This window comes from Protopterus annectens, chromosome 2.part0, assembly GCF_019279795.1.
Source record: "Protopterus annectens isolate FY-2018-M chromosome 2.part0, PAN1.0, whole genome shotgun sequence".
Taxonomy (NCBI): Eukaryota; Metazoa; Chordata; order Ceratodontiformes; family Protopteridae; genus Protopterus; species Protopterus annectens.
In genome coordinates this window covers 436,013,620-436,032,960 of record NC_056728.1, presented here as the reverse complement: position 1 = coordinate 436,032,960, position 19,341 = coordinate 436,013,620, and the positions used below count along the sequence as shown (strand labels likewise).

The window sequence follows — 19,341 nt, the reverse complement described above, 5'->3', positions numbered from 1 at the left end:
CACGTCCCTGTGAAGCATCCACTAATGGAATTGTGTTATGGACCTACTCAGAGAATCTGCCACTACACTCTGATCTAAGGGAATGTAAACTGCCTGAAGGGTCACCTGATACTGGATAGCTAGATCCCAAACCTGAATGGCCAATCTGCACAGGAGATAAGTTGTCCCCCTTCGCTTGCTGACATACTACATCACTGTGATATTGTCTGTGAGAAACTTGAGGGGGCCCTGGAAGTAAGAGAGCATGAAAAGTCTGAAGAGCTAGAAGCGCTCATCTCTGACACTCATGATGTCTTTCTTTTGTTGAAGAGACCAAAGGCCCTGCACTTTCAGAAGATCAAAGAAAGCCCTAAACCCACATTCGGGGCATCTATGAAAAGTTCCTGAGAGAGGAGAGGAGGTTGCAAATGAAACCCTGGGTTGAGAGACAACTGATTAATCCACCACTTAAGTTCCAGCTAAAGGTATGGAAAAACAGGGACTAGAAAATTTAAAGGATGGGAATGCTAAAGCTAAACTGACTTTAGAAATCAGTGGAGCTTGGTCAGAGGAAGCATAGGTGGAAGCCATGTAACCCAGAGCCCTCCGAAACTCCCTGGCTATAATGGAAGCCCAAGGAGGAAGGGTGTGAAAGAGGAAGGGTGTGAAAGAAAATAATCAGAGTTAAAGCCTTGGGAGGAGGCAGGGATGCCTGCATTGGGACAGTCTGGAGCCTGCACTCCAGAAAAACACGATCCTGCAAAGTCATCAGGAATTATTTTTGGAAATTTACAGTAAACCCCAGGCTTTGCAGCAGAAAAATAGCAAAGTGAAGATGGTGCAGTAAAATCTCTGGAAAGAAGGTCTGAATGAGCAGACCGGTATCCCTCTCAATCTGCAGAAAGCAATCGCGGGAGCGATGCATTTGGTGAAGACTCTTGAGGAAGTACAGAGGGCAAAGCCGAAAACTGAAAATGCCAGGAAACAACGGAGAAACACAGAAGTTCCTAAAAACAGAACAAACAGGAATGTGCAGATAAGCATCCTTGAGATCCCTGGAAATTAGAAAAGCCTGAGGAAGAAGCAGAGGAAACAAGGTTAGGAGTGGGAGCATCCAAAGGGAAGGGGGACCTTTAGAACAGTGTTAAATGAGACAGATGCAGAATGGGTCTCTGGTGCCTTTTTTCCTGGGGGCCAAGAACATTTGGGAGTAAAATCCCTCCCCCCTCTGAGGAGTTGGAACTTTTTGAATGGTTCCTTGAGCCAACAGGCCCTGCAGCACCTCTGTAAAAAAAAAAAAGGTAGTTGTTCCTGAGAACGCTGAGGAATGCCCAAAAAAAGAGATTTCCAAACCAATGTAATACCCTGGCAAATTATGGAAAGAACCCAGGAGTCTTGACTGACCTCTACCCAAATAGGAAGGGACAGGATAAGAAGCAGATAAAGAGAAATGTGACTGAAGAGCGGGATAGTCAGACAGCACATGGTCTGTTGGAAAAAGGAGGCTTCTGAGTAGAAGTTTGAAGGACTCTACAGGAGCACTTCTACCACCTTTTTTACCTTTGGGAGGAGGGAGAGACTGTTTTCAGACAAAGGCAGGCTTGTTAGGATAATTCTTCTGAAACATGAGAACAGATGAAACAAAAATATGCTTCAATTCTTGTAAGTCCTTACCTTTTTCTTGTAGGGACTTAAACAACTCTGCAGCAGTAGCACCACATAAATACTTATTATCCAGAGGAGCATCCATAAACTTAGCCGTGATATCATCAGGCAGAGGCTGAAGTCTGAGCCAGAAATGCTTCCTCAAAACAGATCCAAAAGTAGCAGCCCTATAGGAGGCATCAGCTGCATTTAATGGATTGGTGAACAACTTGGGAGGACATTCCTAACAAGGCAAGAGCAGAGGTCTTCCCTTCAGAATCAAGGAGATCTGAAATGGCTTCACAGACGTGAGAGAGAAGAACCAAGACATACCTAGTTATGCATGTCTGACAGTTCACAGCTCTAAAGGCCAGGGTAGCAGAAGTATACACCTTCTTACCTAACCTCTCCATGGTTCTGCTGTCCTTGTCAGAGGGAAGCAACTTAGTTGAAGGCCACAGTTTGGGAGGCTTATCAGAAGCCACTGACAATACCAAAGGGTCAGCACAGGGACACTTATAAAGAAACTTGCAGTCATCAGGCACTTTATAAAAAAACTATCAGATTTCTTGGGAGAAGGAGGTAAGGAATCAGGAGCCCGACTAGCAGTAGAAAAAGCATCCAAAAGGGCAGCAAGAACAGCAGGAACAGCAGAGGGCCTAGAAGAATCCATCTGAAGAAGCTCAAAGTACCGCTTCTGAACATTAGACACCTGAGTACAGTCCCATTTGAAAAATTCCATCATTCCGGATTTAGTATCACCAAATGAAATGTTCTCAAAAGGAGATTCAGGACTAATAGACTCTTCTTCTTCAGAACCATAGTCTAATGTAGAAGGAATCTGACAGGAATAAGTAAGTGAATCTTCATAAGAGTCAACATCATCATCAGAAAAATCCTGTTCCCTAGGCCTCTTAAAAGAGGGGTAGAGGAGCAGGAACAGAACCCCCCTGTGGAGGCTTTAAAGTAATAACAGCATTAACCAGGCCTTGAGTGAAGTCTTGCCATTCACTCGGAGTAACTTTAGGAGCAAGCAAAATATGTTTAATCTTCTGCTTCTTTTTAAGAGAGACGTCAGCCTTGAAAAATTTAGGAGGTTCTGACTCCTGATGATGCTCTTAATTGTAGTTGGCACTTCTTCCCTCACTAATATCTGATGAACCTCCCAAGGCCCTTCAGTAATTACCAGCCGTGGTTCACGCTGTACACCCAAAGCAGATGATTGCAAGGCCTCCATGGACATGCATGGAGTCAGAGCCATGCTGGCCTCTGAAACGGTCTTGGCAGAGGAATCAGAGAAGGAAACCGGATGATCCTCCAGGCTTTCACCAGCCTCAACAGAGATGTCCAGTGGAGGTGGTACAGCTGAAGAATCTGACCAGCTGAAGAATCTGACCAAGCTTTCTTGGTCTTCTTCCTCACAGATGGCTGACCACTGAACTAGGAAGATCCTTCCATGGTGTCTTTAGCTAACAGTTTAAGTCTCTGTTATCTAGGTGGATCACAAGGGAAAAAAGATGTTTTGGGGACGAAAGTTTGACAAATCTCATAGTGCCTAAACAGAACAAATACTGCTCGTGATAATCTTTATGGGGAAGCTATCTCCTGCACTGGAATTCTCCCTTTCTGGATGGCATGAAAACCCAACAACCAGAAACAAGGCAAAACAAAGATATGCCCTACACTGTGGATGGAGAGCATACTGTGACGTATGGTGCACCCTTTACAACCAAAAGGCTTTGATATATTAGATGGATGTCAGGCTGCCCTTGGCAGGGGATCCATACTGCAAAGAATAATTCACCAGTGATATGGAAGGAAATCAATAAGAACACACATTTCTTCATAAAAAAATGGTCTCTCATCTGAAATATGCCACCACCAAAAAAAAAATGTAATGAAAAATATAGAATGGCTTAGTAACCTACAACTTAGCATATTACTTTATGGCTATCATAACTAAGTGTCCAAGTATAATTCCCCTGAAACTTTTATTACATTAAAAGCTATCAAAGCAGTATTTTTCCTGTAAGTCTTCCAACCATCAGCTCCCCACTATGGAAGCATAATTCAAACTATAAGGGTTTTTCTTTGCTAGCCCTAACCCTCCATCCACAGCACTAGCCTTGTATAAAAGGAAGTGTCAAACTGCCAGCCCTGTCACTATGCACACCCCTAGGCATACATGTATTCTACTACTTTAATGTATATACTGCTTGCTGTGTACACTATTAAATCTGCTAAACACGCTATCCACATCCAACCTCTCACTACCATCTTCCACACTTGGCTCCTATAGCATCCAAGCTGCTAAATGAACTTGAGTCATCCAGTCTGGAGTCAGAAATTCATCCATCTGACCATGGAGGAGAATACTTTCAAAGAGTGTGCTTGAGATATTTCTCCTATCTAGAAGCACCAAATGTATGTTTGTTCAAGCATTTTAGTATGGCAATCTGCAAAGCTCCATTATTAAGTATGTACCTGTCCAAAACATTTTTATAACTGGCAAGCCCACATTTTCTCACTAAAAAAAATCAGGAATTAAATCACAGATTAGGCAGACAATCTCAAAGTCTTGTTCCTCTTCTTACACTAAGAGACTGCTAACTCTGTTTTGCTTACACAGCCTCAAAATGGTAGTGTGAACAACCACTCTAGCGATCTGATTCTGTTCTGCAGCATAAATAGGACATGTTGAAGGGACAGGTCTGTATCACAGAGCATACCTCTTTTATAGAGCTGTCTTCCACACTATATAAAGTGAAGTACTTCTCTTACTCTATTCAAACATAACTTATAGGTTCATAGGTTCATACTAGGCTATCTGCCCTAGGGCATTTATAAGCCTAGCCAGAATGTGTTTGGCTTTCGCCACCCATTTTAAATTAATTTTGCTATGCCCTTTTTCGAGGTTAGTATACTGTGCCTCTGTCTAACAGTGATACAGAAGTGATACCCGGGGTAAACCTACGATCTCCCATCCACTCATCAAGATTCCTCTTGAAGAGAGTCGATGAGGGACTCTGCCTAACCTGGACTGGGATTTTATTCCAGAGTGAAGGGAGCCTCTGGGTTATGAATCTGTCCCTCCAGCATGTCCTATTTATTTCAGTGCTGAGGTTCAAGTCTCTTGAGCGTGTAGCTCAATGGGATTTGGATTTTCTGAGGTGCAGCATGTCCATTAATTCCGGGTTGGACATGGCTTTATACATCAGGCACAGATCGCCTCTGAACAGGCGGTATGCCACTGAGTAGAGCTTGAGTTTCTTTAACCGGGCAGCATATGGCATCTGTTTGAGCCCTTTGATCCTCTTGGTGAGGTACTTTTGGGGTCTTTCCATTTGCTGCAGGTGTTTGGTAAGGTACATCCCAAAAGGGGCATTGTACTCAATTATGGGCCTGATAAGGGATGAGTAAAGAGGCGAGATGACCTCCCCTGATCTAGATGTGAATCCCTTCATGATTAGGTGGGCTATATAAAATGTTTTTCTAACCACTTTGGCCATGTGGTTGTCAAATGAGAGATTGCTATCAACTTGGGTCCCCAGCTCCCCAATTACTTCTTCTGTACTTAATGGATTACCACCTATGTGGTAATTTGTGGGCACTTTGTTTTTGCCAAAGGGGATGACTATACACTTTTTGGAGTTTAGCTTGAGGCCATGGCTCTGGCACCAGTTGTCTGTTTCTATGAGGCCCTTTTGGAGGATGCTTGTGTCGGCTGGAGAGTCAATTATGGCACCCAGTTTGCAGTCATCTGTGAACTTTGTCAGCCACAGTCCTTCCGTGTTGGCCTGTACCTCCGAGAAATATATACCGAACAAAAGAGGTCCCAGGACTGAGCCTTGTGGGACGCCACTTGTAACTGGTTTGAAGTCTGACATGGCTCCAGCAATTCTAACCATGTGGGTTCTGTTCTTGAGCCAGTTTGCAACCCATCTAGTGACATAGGGGTTTATATTTAAACTGGTGACCTTATCTATAATGCCCGAGTGGGGTATTGTATCGAAGGCTTTTGCGAGGTCCAGGTAGGCTGTGTGGACCACCTTCCCCTTCAATGGCCTTGGTGACTTTTTCAAAGAAATCAACCAGGTTTAAGAGGCAGGATCGGATCTTAACAAAGCCGAACTGGGTAGGATCCAGTGTCTGTAGGTCCCCAATATCTTTATTTATGAGGTCCATGATGATCCTTTCCATAGCTTTGCAGACCAAGCTAGTCAGGCTTATGGGGCAATAGTTTCCAGGATCCGTTGAGGCACCACCTTTGTGGAGAGGGACCACTGTTGCTGTACGCCACTCTTTGGGTACATATCCTGTAGTAAGGCTGAGATTGAACAGTAGTTTTATGTTTGGGTTTAGCTCTTCTTGGAGTTCATGTAGGACGCAGCCTGGGACACCGTCTGGTCCCACTGATGCTGTGTTTTTTGCTTTGGAGAGGGTGGCTCTTACCTGAGCATCTGAGATGTCAGGGGGGCAGCACTCTGCTGGGATAGATATTTGCCCTTTTGGTGGGGAGGGGGGGGAGTTTGCGCTGAACCTGTCAGCTAGAATGTTGGCAATGTCCGTGCTTTCGGTGTATTTTTTGTCATTTTGGACTAATTCTGAGCATATCTGGGAATTACCACCCAGGTTCCTAACATAACTAAAGAAAGCCTTGTGATTATCCTTAGTGTCCCGTGCAATTTTTCTCTCGAAGCTGGCCTTAGACGATTTTATGAGTGCCCGTAGTTTTTTGCTAATACTGATCAGAGATGCCTTCCCTTTTTGGGATTTTGTTCTATCATTTAGTAGCTTCCTCCTTCTATTGTATAGTTTGTTTATGGCTGGGGTCCACCAGACAGGACGTCTGCCTTTGGAGGATTGGGTCTTGGTTTTATTTGGGATCGCATGATCCATGCATACCTGAAGGTGTTCATAGAATGCGTTTATAAATGATTCTGCGGTCTGGGCCATATTTTCCACAGGCCCGGGGGCTTTGAAGGATTCCACCTCGGTTTTGAGGAGTGTGAAATTTACTTTAGAGAAGTTTTTCACTGTGGTTTTCTGGGCAGGGGGTGGGGTCGGGATGTGAATATCCAGTGAGATTAGTTTCTGGTCTGATCTTACCAGTGAGGGTTCTGGTCTGGAGCAAAGAGTCCCCATGTTGGTGATGATCAGGTCCAGTATGTTTTCCCCTCTTGTGGGAGTGGTAACAAGTTGTTCCATAGCATTTCAGTTTATAAATTCTAGGAACCTTTGGGCTAGGGTGTTGGAGCTAGAGTAATGCTCCCAGTCTATGTTTGGGTAGTTGAAGTCGCCCAATATAATGGTGTTTGGAGAGACCTTCATATTTTCCAGTGTTCTCAGGAAGGCCGAGTGGAGTTCCTGGGTTTGGGAGGGCGGTCTGTATCACGCTATAAACTGGAAGGCAGTTTTACCCACTGTTAGTTGCACATGGATAGTCTCTGATGCTTTGTGCTGTGCCACCAACCTGGAGGTGTGGGTATCTTTGACGAATATTGATACTCCCCCCTCCTTTTGTGGGTCGGTCCAAGTTTTGGGGCCGAAAAGCATGGTATGAGGTATAACCTGGTAGTGCTGGGGTGCTCTCGGGAGCCTTGAACCAGGTTTCTGTTACTGCACAGATATCGATGTTCTCCATGCTAAGGAGAGTTTCGAGTGCGTGCATCTTGAGGTTTAGCATTACTCTTAGTTTCTTATCCCTTGTGATACCTATAGAGGTGGGTTTGTCTCTTGAGCCTTGCCTAAAAAAGGCACTATGGGGGTAGCAACAGCCTTTGCCAATATCCGAAAGCCCAGGGGTGACAGGTGCAAGCCGCCCCTAGCGAAGCATCATGGCTTGTCGAGCATGTCATCCCAGGCTGACAGGCATTGGATCCCCTTTGAATGACACCAATACTTAAGCCAATTGTTGAAATTGATCATCTTGTCTTCATATTGTGGCATCATTCTTGGTGAGGGTAAGATGCTACTCAAGGTCCGGGTCATACCGGCCTGGGCCACATGCTCAGAGAGCTCCTCTATGTCTCTTTTCATGTAGTCCAGGGAGGTACGTCTCAGGTCATTCACACCAGCATGGACAATGACTGAGTCATATTTGTACTTGCCTTGGAGTGACCTGAGTGCTTGTGTTATGTGGCGGATCCTAGCGCCCGACAGGCAGCTCACCGTGACCTTCTCCTTGTTCAGCCTGGTGAGCAGGACGTCAGTGTGCCTGACGATAGAGTCACCTATTACAAGTGTATCAGGTGTGTTGTTTAGCCTTAAGGGCTGTGACTGTTCGGCACACTGGCTTTGTGAGCTATGTGCTGCACGTGTTTTGTTTTGGGGTAGCGGTTGCTTGGGTGTCTGCTTTGGAGGTCTCTGTTGCTTAGTCAGATTTTTATTTAGTGCCTCCGAGTATGTTTTTGTGTGTTTATGTGTTTGGTTTGCTGTCGTGGTAGGTCTATGTGAGACTGGAATTGTAGTGAGTGTGGTTTCCTTCTCCTCCTGACTGGTTACGCCAGTATTGAGTTGAGAGAGCTTAGCCTCCAGTTTGGCTATATGGATGCAACTCTCACATGTGTTGGAATTTGTTGGGAGGAGGAGAGGGTTGTCTGTGTACATGAGGCAGTTGTAACATTGCCTCAAGATTCCCAGATTCACCAGCTGGACCGGAGAGGAGATTGACAACTGACCTTTGGACATGCTAGAATAGTACTGGGAATTCCTTTATAACTGAAAAAAGGGCCAATGGGGAACAAGGTACTCAAGGGGAGTTTGTGAGGGTGTAGTGCTTTTAATTTTTTAGTGCTGACTTATATAATTGCTTTAGTGAGCAAGTGCCAGGTAACTTAAATGCAATGTGTTACAGGTAACTTAAATGCAAAAATGACAAACAGTAACTTTCTTTTAAGTGAAACAAGGAAATAAGTACAGTAAGCAATGCAGATATCACTAGGGATCCACAGAAGCGCTAAAAAGCCACGTTTTAGGTGGTATTAGCGTTTCAGGGAAATAACAAGCAAACAAACAACAAGCATATAAACAAAGCTAGATTCAGCAGGCCTGGGTCTAGTCTATGCTACAGCAAACAAGGTGTACCAATTTCAGTAAGAAACAGTTGAAATATGCAGGCACTATAAGCCTTTAACCAGAAATTCCCAGCTCAGAAGGGCAGAGTCCAGCCACTCCTCCCACAAGAGTGCAGACCACAAACCTTCTTAATGTAAAATAACTGGCCTGAAGTCCAAGTTTCATAGTATAGTACTAGGCTATCTGCCCTGGGGCATTTGTAAGCCTAGCCATAGTGATGTGGCTTTTGCCAACAAATGAAATGGTACAAAAAATGTACAGAATAAATTTAGAATACTGTGCCTCTGTCTAGTAGTGACACAATGAAGGTCCCCTTACATAATAGAATTAGTTTACTGTGCCCCTGTCTAGCAGTGACACAGATGTGACCCCTGGGGTAAACTTACGATCTCCCATCCACTCATCAAGATTTCTCTTGAAGAGAGTCAGTGAGGGGCTCTGCCTAATACGAACTGGGATCTTGTTCCAAAGCATGGGAAGCCTCTGGGTTATGAATCTATCCCTCTAGCATGTCCTATTCATACTTGTGCCTAGGTTTAAGTCTTTAGCTCTCGTGGTCCTGATGGATTTGGAGTTTTTGAGGTGGAGCATGTCCATCAGATCCTGATTGGACATGGCCTTGTACTTCAGGCAGAGATCACCTCCGAGCAGGCGGTATGCTACTGAATAGAGCTGAAGTTTCTTTAGTCTGGCAGAATAAGACATATGTTGGAGACCCTTGATCCTCTTGGTGAGGTACTTTTGTGGTCTCTCCAGCTGTTGCAAATGCCGGATGAGGTACATACCAAATGGGGCATTGTACTCAATCATGGGTCTGATGAGGGAGGAATATAGGGGTACAATGACATCCTTGGATCTGGATGTGAATCCCTTCATGATGAGGTGTGCAAGGTGGAATGTTTTTCTAACCACTTTGGCAACGTGGGTGTCAAATGAGAGGTCGCTGTCGACTTGGGTCCCTAGGTCTCTGATTACTTTTTCCGTACTCAGTGGGTTGCTGTCTATGTGATAATTTGTGGGTACTTTGTTTTTCCCAAAGGTGATGACTATACATTTTTTGGCATTTAGTTTAAGGCCATGACTCCGGCACCAGTTGTCCGTTTCTGTGAGGCCTTTTTGTAGGATGTGTGTCTGCTGGTGTATCGACTATGGCGCCTAGTTTGCAGCCATCTGCGAACTTTGTCAGCCACAGCCCTCCCATGTTTGCTTTAACATCTGAGAAATAAATGCCGAACAAGAGGGGTCCCAGGACAGATCCCTGTGGGACACCACTTGTGACTGGCTTTGAGTCTGACATTGCTCCAGCGATTTTAACTTTATGGGTTCTGTTCTTTAGCCAGTTTGCAACCCATCTAGTGACATAAGGGTTTACTTTTAAGCTGTTGAGCTTATCTATGATGCCTGAGTGGGGTATTGTGTCGAAGGCCTTAGCCAAGTCCAGGTATGCTGTATGGACTGCTTTGCCCTCATCAATGGCTCTAGTGACTGTTTCGAAAAAGTCAACCAGGTTTAAAAGGCAGGATCTGCCCTTTACAAAGCCGAACTGGGTGGGCTCAAGTGTCTGTAGGTCCCCTATGTCTCTGTTTATGAGTTCCATAATGATTCTTTCCATAGCTTTGCAGACCAGGCTGGTTAAGCTTATGGGGCAGTAGTTTCCAGGGTCTGTAGAGGCACCCCCCTTGTGGAGTGGGACCTCTGTTGCTGTATGCCAGTGTTCAGGTACATATCCCGAAGTAAGGTTAAATAGCATTTTTATGTGTGGGTTTAGCTCCTCTTGGAGTTCACGTAACACGCAACCCGGGATACCGTCAGGTCCCATTGATGATGTGTTTTTTGCTTTGTTTAGGGCAGTTCTCACTTGGACATCTGAGATGATAGGGAGATTACATTCAGCTGGGATAAGTATTTCTTCTTTTGGGGGTGAGGGAGGGGAGAAATTTGCACTGAACCTGTCAGCCAGAATGTTGGCAATATCTGTGGGTTCAGTGTATTTTTTGTTGTTGTGAACCAACTCTGAGCATATCTGAGGGTTTCCGCCCAGGTTTCTAATATAGCTGAAGAAGGCTTTGTGGTTATCTTTAGTGTCCTTAGCGATTTTTCTCTCAAAGTTGGCCTTGGATGTTTTTATGAGAGAATGTAGTTTTCTGCTAATGTTGATCAGAGATTTCTTCCCTTCATGGGATTTTGCTCTGACGTGCAGTGGCTTCCTTCTTTTGTTATACAATTTGTTTATGGCTGAGGTCCACCAGACAGGACGCTTACCTTTGCTGGAGAGGGACTTGGATTTATTTGGGATTGCATGATCCATGCATTCTTGGAGATGTCCATAGAAAGCATTTGTGAAGGATTCGGCATTGTGGGATGTGGTATCCACTGGCACAGTGGGCTTAAAGGATACCATCTCAATCTTAAGAAGAGTGAAGTCTGCTTTTGAGAAGTTTTTCACTGTGGTCTTTTGTGCTGGGGGTGGAGGTGGGATATGTATATCCAGGGTGATTAGTTTGTGGTCAGATCTCACTAGTGAGGGGTATACTTCCGGTGTGGAGCATTTTGTCCCCATGTAAGTACTTAAACCAGAACTAATACACTTTTAGAATAACAGACACTGAGCCCTCAATCAGCAGTTCCCAGCATAGAAGGATGTAAGCTACCTGTCCTGCCATCACAGTGCAGGCCACAAACCTTCCTAATGTAAAACAACTGGTCTGAAGCCCAAGTGCTTAATCCAAAAGACTTAGAATGATAGCTACACTTTAATCAAGTTACTACCAAGCAATAATAAATACAATTGAATACTTTGAAGAATGCCTGGATTAGTGCTCAAGTTATACAAACAAAGCTAGATTCAGCAGGCCTGGATCTAGTCTACGCTACAGCAAACAAGGTGTACCAATTTCAGTAAGAAGCAGTTCAAATATGCAGGCACTATAAGCCTTTAACCAGAAATTCCCAGCTCAGAAGGGCAGAGTCCAGCCTCTCCTCCCACAAGAGTGCAGACCACGAACCCTTTTAATGTAAAATAACTGGCCTGAAGCCCAAGTGCTTAAACCAGAATTAATACACTTTTAGAACAACAGACACTGAGCCCTCAATCAGCAGTTCCCAACTTAGAAGGATGTAAGCTACCTGAATGGATGGTAAACAACAAATTCATCACTGGTTTAGAATCCATTTCCCTCATGGGTAGGGGCAACAAGTAAATGGCTCAAGAGATCCTTGTTCTGCTTACCTCTCGGTTATTAGTATGTAAATTATAAGGGGTAAAAACTACCATGCAAATGTACGGTTAGGCTTTTAAGAACCTCAAAGACCAACAGTCTAAGTACCTATGACTCTAGTATGTTCTCTGTTCTGTGCTATGAGCACTAGAAGGTTTACAAATAATATATACTTAGAGAGTTGTCACTTTCTGTTTCTAGGTATGTACTCCAAGGAGATACACTTCTTGGATGTTACCCTTAGGTTAACAAATAGAGGGACTGTTACATCTTCACTATACAGGAAACCTGTCTGGAAGAATGCTATATTGACCTACGATAGTATGCATCCTATGCATACTTTTCAAGACATAGTGAAAAGTCAATTTATCAGGATTTCCAGGCTATGTGACGAGCCTGATGTTTTAAGAAAGGAAGCTGATTTTTTGGAAACATTGTTTATGAGTAGAGGGTATAGTTCCAAGATGGTTAGGGATATAAGACAAGATGTCTTGGGTGACACACATCCTGTGTATGTAGGTCCCAAAGCACTTGTTCAAAATGCAACAACATACATAAGAGTTGACAAGACCAGGAACAGAGAAGACAAGATCAACTACATTATGAGATATACCAGTGATGTTAATAATATACGGCGGATTATTTCCAGCAACTGGCATATTCTCACTATGCACACACACATCAAAGATATTATAGGCAATAAACCTAGGTTTCAATATAGGAATAGTGATAACTTAAAATTAATTTTATGTAAAGATCATGGTGTCTCTATTGATAACAGCAAAGCAACAATGAGTAAGTTGCTGACACAGGGTACTTACTCGTGTCATCATTGCAACAGATGTAATTATATTTCCAAATTACAGATGTATAAACATGTTTGTATGGATTATATTTTCACCCCAGTTTCTATGCCAACTGCAATAGTACAAATATAGTTTATCTAGCTACTTGTATGGTATGTCAAGCGTTCTACGTAGGTCTCACGAAAAGGAGACTACGTGACCGCATATACAATCATCTATATGACATCCGTAAGAAAGATGATAATAATGCGTTAGCAAGACATATTATGGATTGTCCTACCCATAACTTTAACTTTAGAGTACTGCAATTGGTTCAACGTAATAAACGAGGGGGTAATGCGGACAACGAATTAGCTCTTGCTGAACTACATTGGATAATAAAGTTAGCAGCACATTTACCCCCTGGTATAAACAACTATATTTCCATCAAACCAGTACTAGTGGGGAGAAAATGAACTAATGTACATATTTATATATTTTTACATGTACACATGTGAAACTCTCTATATATATATATATATTTCTTATTTTTATTCTTAACCATATATTTATATATTTTTCTGTTGTTTATCTAATAGGAACAGTTAATTAGATTATTTCTTGCTTATTTTATATAATGGTCAGTTTACTTATATCTGTGTTTCAATGAGACCCATATTTATTCCCCTCATCTATACATTTAGTAACTCATTAACGACCAACTAATGATAGCATCATACATATCTTCTGTTTTATAGTAGGGTAGAACTTTATTTATTTGGTAGACATGTATTAATACCTTCTAGTTTGATATTATGTTCGGGCATGTATATACATGACGTTACTATATATGCCCGGTTTCAGGTTTTAATATTTAGTATTTGTGCTGTCATGAGTTTTTTATGTTTATTTTTATATGGTGCACTAGACCTTTGTTAAAAGGAGTGATACACACATATATTTTGTGTTTCACTCATATATGTATATTTGTATTTAATATCATATATCTATTGATATGCATGTTTACATGTACCATCATGTGTATCTTAGTTTCTTTTTATACATATATATACATACATTTCTTGAGATGTTTTATTGAGTTAGATATATATATTATATGTAGTTAATAAATTAATAACATTTTTATATATCATATAGCTACATTATTAATATTGATAAAAAGCTGGGTGCTACCATAAGCAGTTGCTTTTTTATGATGATCATATATATGATTTTCAATACTATTTGATGCAAAGCATTTGATATATGTTATTATTTATTAAGTTAAATGTTCATGAATTAGAACTATATATACAAAGGTGGGAAATATATGTTTTACCCATCTAGTTAGGGACACATATATTGTTTGTTTTTAAATTTTCAGCGTTTTGTTTTTCGTTTTAGTGTTAGTGTTTCTAACACAAGCTAATATTTTTGATAGACGAACAATACTTGTTGCTTACACATTTTATGAGTTTAGCAGTGAGTACTTTAATATACAAATTATTTGATTGTTTAATTGATGTTATTAACTAATCAAAATCCCGCCTTATTCAGTATTTGAATGCACCTTTGTATGTAAGAAAGTTATCTGAAGAAGCGTAGCTCTGAACTACGCGAAAGCGCTCATCATTTTCCTTAATAAATTGGAGTTCGTTTTACATTGTGTCTGCTGTTTGGATATTTGAGTCAAGAGAAGAACATATACATTGTGGTTGGACATCTTACTATTTTTCATTCATTTATTAGTATGTAAATTATAAGGGCTAAAAACTACCATGCAAATGTACGGTTAGGCTTTTAAGAATCTCAAAGACCAACAGTCTAAGTACCTATGACTCTAGTATGTTCTATTTATATAAGGGTTGCAATGTAGGATCTCTGTTCTGTGCTATGAGCACTAGAAGGTTTACAAATAATATATACTTAGAGAGTTGTCACGTGATTTGTGACAGACAGGTAAAAGTGAAAGGGAAGGTCTACAAGATGGTAATGAGACCAGTGATGTTATATGGGTTGAAGACGGTGACACTGATGAAAAGACAGGAGTCAGAGCTGGGGGTGGCAGAGTTAGAGATGTTAAGATTTGCACTGACAAGGATGGACAGGAATAAAAATGAATATATTAGATCATCAGCTCAGGTTGGACTGTTTGGAGACAAATCCAGACAGGTGAGACTGCGTTGGTTTGGACATGTGCTGAGGAGTGATGCTGGATACATTGGGAGAAGGATGCTAAGAATGGAGCTGCCAGGTAAGAGGAAAACAGGAAGGCCTAAGATAAGGTGTATGGATGTGATGAGAGAGGACATGCAGGTGGCTGGTGTGACAGAGCAAGATGCAGAGGACAGGAAGAAATGGAAACAGATCATCCACTGTGGCGACCCCTAAAAGGAGCAGCCGAAAGAAGAAGATAAAGACACTAGAAACAGCACATAGCAAGAAGACTACTGTCTATTCAAGTCTTTAAACCTGCATTCACAGTCAAAGGCAGTGCACAGATGAGTGTCAACAAATACTTTCCTAGAAATATCAAACTCAAATAAAAACAGACCTTGTTCTGGCAGGTACCACACACTGACACCTACGTGCCCAGTTTTTGTGCTACTCATTTCCCAAAAAAATATATGTTTATTAACACATGTTATTAGCAAAGCAGTGTACTATAAAAACATATACAAACAAAAAGAAATTTCATGAAAAATGAATTTAGAAACCTACAACAGCTAATGTTAAATTATGATCCAGCCAGAGAGCACAGAATCAAGGAATAAAAAAAAAATAATAATAATATTTATCATAGCTTTCTCAACTATCACGGTGTGCCAACTTATTTCTAGCCAAATATTCAGAATGGGCACAAGCCATCTCAAAATTACTAGCTTGATTAATTTTTAATCATAATAAACCTTTTTCAGTTCAGGAAACAATACACAATAATTTCAGTTTATAATGACACTGGGAATAATCTCAATTTTGTAAAGTGTTTTCTACAAATTATACGAGGATGATTCTGTTACATTTAGTTCTGAATATTTAGAATCTTGCATAAACCATTTAAAATTTCACCGTTTAAGCAATATAAACAAGATATCCTTCCTAAACCATTTCATTTACCTAAGATAAAGGAGGCTATCACAAGTTTAGCTAATGGAAACACACCTAGCCCTGATAGTTAAATCTCTGAGTTTTATAAAAAAGTTGAAAATTAACTACCAAAAATGCTACTTATGTTATTTAACTTTATATGTGCTAATGATATATCAGATATTTACATTACTAGATTGAAAAATATTCTAATCGCCAAAAACTCCTTGGATAATAAACTAATTACCAGTTACAGACTTATTGTTCTAATATATATGGCTATTAAAATATAAGCAACACTTTTTTATCAGAAAGACTGAAGAAGGTCTTACCTTACATAACTTTTACTGGTAGGCAAACTTCAGATCAGATGATCATACCTGAATCATAACAGCTTTTGAATTTAAATTATAAAGCTAACATCTATGCTTTTGCAATAAATGCATCAAAGACCTTTAACTGAATAAATATTCCTTTCCTTTTTAATGTTTTTTAAAAAATGAAGATGTTTTACTGATATTAACAATGTTAATTACTGTATGCTAGTTTATGACCCCAGTTATCCATAAACAAATGCCTTTCTAACCCTCTCAGTTAAGAATGGAGTAAGATAAGGTTTGTCCTCTCTCTCCCTCCCTATCTTTACAATCTATATTTTGTAATGTCATTCTTGGCTACATCCCAAAATTCTAATCAGATCATCCCTACTCCCTTGAACTTTAAAATACTACTAACCGCTTTTGCAAATGATATGAATATCTATCTAACTTGTTCTAACTCAGACTTACAAGAAATACTTTCCATTATTAAAGAATTTTCTAAATTTGCCAATTATAAATTGAATTTATGTAAATCTCACCTTTTTTAAATTTCTTGAAAACAGATCACATAATAATAACCCTAATAAACTAGAAGGAATACCAATTTCTCCACCAATCAAATATTTGGGTATCAACTTTACCTCATTATCCAATTAAAATTTCTCTCAGAATGCTTATAAAACTGTTGTAAATCCCCTTTCAGATATACAAAAATGACGATCCATATTTATTCCCTTTTCTATAAAACTGTAATTGTTAAAATGAATATCTTTCCAATACTCCTATTTTTAGTTCTACTATACTCAAGATTCCAAAACGTTTCTTTAACAAACGAGTAATAGTTCTACGTTCATATGGCACCCAAAAAACACGGAATCTCACATTTTAAAGTAGTCTACCCAAAACAACATGTTAGTACGACCTTCCAGATTTTTATATATATATTATTTAATCACAAGATCTTCCAGACTTATTAAAGCTACCTATTATAATCCTAATTCAACTACATGGTACCATGTATGGGTAATTATTTAGCATAAATATATAAAAACAACTAAATGCAACCCTAAGGCAGTTCCCTAAGCAATATAGTGATAATTTCTAAAACATTATGAAAATTCTACACCTTGACCGCACAGCTTTTTTTTATTTCAGCCTATCCACAAGAATCCAAACATTTTGATCAATAAGATGATTGATTTTTCAAAAAGCTCCACAGTAAAGATTTTATATGACAGAAGCCAATCTCCCCCAGAACATTGTTTTTTGAACTGAACTAACTGATAGGCTGCTTTTCTATGGTAACATTAATTATCAATATATTATAACCCTCCTTTCACTACAAAATTGAAAACATTTCAAAGCCTGATCTGTTCTCTTCTGTATTACCTGCCCTAGAAGCCCCTAAATTATTACCTTTAACATATGAAATTTATACACAAGAAGAAACTTACAATACATACTTGTTCACAAAACCATGGAACACTTACAATTCTTTACCCTTTACAAATCAAAATATAAAATAAATAACTTCTCAAGTCTGAAGCACATACCACTCAAAAACTCTATTGTACTCAATTTATGATATAGAACAATGCTTATGTTACTCCATTTTATACATTATTACCTACACTGATGCCTGCACTATCAGTAATGTACCTAAAGCGGACTTATTCCATGATCTATGGGAATGCAAACCCACCAAGCAATTATGGCTTACAATATTTCAAAAGTTACAGAAAACCTGTCCTAATTTGAAAGCAATTTCCTGGCATTTTGTAGTATTACATCACATGGAACTAGGGAACCAACTTTACTAAAAGCCTTAATAATTATTTTTAGTACGGCTAAATTCAGTATAAATAAAATGATGTTCTTTAACACTGTCATGGTATGAATTTACATCAACCTTATTTTGACACTATAAAATGATTAAACTAGTGTTCAAACTTAAAAAGAAAATCAATCTATGTTAAGGTATGAAATATAGTATTAAGCATTTTGAACTAGGGCATCATAAAATGTTTTCCTTATTTCTTTATTCTAATTTTATCATCAACTATATAAGAACCACATTTATCTCTACTTACAGTCAGATGCTGAGTGTTAATAAGTTGTATATATTATATACAGATGTACTTCGGTAGAGTTTGCTTGCATTCATCTAATGTATGTTGCACCATTAATTTACTGCTCATATTAGCATCTGTTGTACGACTAACTTTGTCGCTGTTGCTTACATCTTTAAAATACAATAAAAAGATTTTTTTTTGGAAAAAAAGAAAAAAATTATGTATAATGTGTTCTGGCCAACAACGCAAAATCTATGGATCTTCATTGTGATGGTATAACATCAGAACTAGAAATATTTCTCAAAAAGTGAGCATGTTTTGTCATTTTCTGAAAGCTACAGTGTGAGAGAGAGAGAGAGAGTTTGACAAACTGCAGACTGTGCCTATATATCCAAAAAGCTACCGTTCTCTTCTAATATGGCTGAATATAAGTGTCTTGTTCTGTTAATAGTTGAATATCAGTGTCCTATTTTTAAAAAATTATATAACAAAACCCAACACACCAGCAATAGAGTCATTTATAAGTAGGATCAATATGATGGTCATTACAAAATGACAAATTGCAACATTTCAAAAATTTTCACTTTAAAACATAACAGGGGTTTTCTGATCAGTCTTGCATAGGGTAACATACATAAAAATACACAGAATACACACACATATATGGAATTATAACATCAGAACTAAACAACTGTATTTCAGTAAGAAAGTGAAATGTTCACTATTTTAAATGGTATGGTAAAACAATCACTAAAATGAAAAAAATATATATCCTCATTAAAACCCAAGATGTAGCTACTTCACTACTCCCGAAGCATAATCTAATGACATTTTGTAGCGAATTGTCACTTTCCCTATCACTGATCAAGGCACAGATGATCCTGAAATGATAATGATTCCACAACTATAAATGACAGAGAACACAAACTAAGGTTTTGCTACACTCATTCAAAACAATGTTTTCGCAGGGACCCCCCCCCCCCCCCGATTACTAACTTTACAATGGAGAAGGAGAAAAACACCAATACAGCACCCTGTGTTTTTATACAAATAATGCTGAACTACACAGCTTACAAGCGATAAAACAGGACAAGGTTCAAGAAAATGAAATCGGGATATTAGAAACCCACAGCATTACCCTCAGTCAATAATTAGAATA

General features: G+C 39.7%; 1 protein-coding gene across 2 annotated transcripts in view; it reads right to left on the bottom strand.

Annotated features, from left to right (window-relative positions):
• Positions 1-19,341, bottom strand: part of VPS13A (vacuolar protein sorting 13 homolog A) — a 4,910,496-nt gene that overhangs the window by 882,896 nt on the left and 4,008,259 nt on the right. The gene's annotated exons all lie outside the window — the stretch shown is intronic.